This window comes from Taudactylus pleione, unplaced genomic scaffold, assembly GCF_031769625.1.
Source record: "Taudactylus pleione unplaced genomic scaffold, aTauple2 ptg000005l, whole genome shotgun sequence".
NCBI classification, from domain to species: Eukaryota; Metazoa; Chordata; class Amphibia; order Anura; family Myobatrachidae; genus Taudactylus; species Taudactylus pleione.
Window position 1 is genome coordinate 11,102,498 of NW_028284408.1, and position 1,128 is coordinate 11,103,625.

Here is a 1,128-nt window from a genome sequence, read left to right on the forward strand (position 1 = left end):
CATTAGGAACATTAGAAACAGAGTTGAAGGACATGCAGTCTCCAAACACTTCTCAATAAAACATAATTCGGATCCCGAAGATATCACCTTCAAGGCAATAGAACACGTTACTCTGGGAGAAAGAGGTGGGGATTTGGGCAATCTGCTATCAAGAAGAGAGATGTTCTGGCTGTTTGAACTGGACACACTGGCACCTAAAGGCTTCAATGAATACTACGAAATTGCTCCTTTCTTGTGATATGCTCCATTCCTATCTACCAATATACCCCCAGGTTATGGAGGGGCCTGAGTAGTACCCTGAAGGTTCATCTTCTGAGGGAAGTCCAGGTTTGGTAGAATATCTGGCATTATGGACCATCAAAATATGTATTTGCTGCCATACCATCATGTGTGAGCCCAATCTCGTCCGATCTTGGAAGCAAAGCATGATTGGGCCAGGTTAGTACCAAGGAAGGTAACCCATTGAGAATACCTGGTGCTGCAAATTCAGCCGGCGGTTTGGAATATAACCAGGCTAGAGAATGATAATGCCTAAAAAGGGAATTATAGCATATTCACAATTGCAAGCCTTAAGGCCAAGGAGTGATTAATGATATCAGAACTTTACAATTCTAACTACCCAATTGAATGGAAAGAGGTGGATCTTGGGTTTGACTTATATGATTATCCAAGAAATCCTTAGAGTCTTTGGAACCTCCCCTTCAAGAAAAAGAGTAAAAGAATGATCCCCATACTTCAAGTACATCTTAAAACCGATTGTAACTATCTAACTGGATGAAAAGAGGTCATTTGTCTGAGTCGGATCAATATGAAAATCCAAGAAATTTTCAGAGTCTTTGGAACCTCTTCTTCAAGGAAAAGAGTGAAAGAATGATCCCCATACCTTAAGAACATTTCACAACTTATTATATCCCTGAATTTCTGCTCCTCTTGGTTGAACTTTTAAAGAAATTCCTTTTTGGAATAAATATCTAAACAATATCCAATATAATTATATACATAAAACAATTCAGTACATATTCATAGTGTTTTTAGATCAAACTATTAATATATTATTATTCTAATATATATCTATGCCTAAGGAGAATGTTATACTTAGACTAATCATTTAATGATCTAACCTATATA

General features: G+C 37.1%; 1 pseudogene; it reads left to right on the forward strand.

Moving 5' to 3' along the window:
- Nucleotides 1-368: 368 nt before the first annotated feature.
- On the forward strand, nucleotides 369-487 carry LOC148543195 (5S ribosomal RNA; annotated as a pseudogene).
- The last annotated feature ends 641 nt before the right edge of the window (nucleotides 488-1,128 follow it).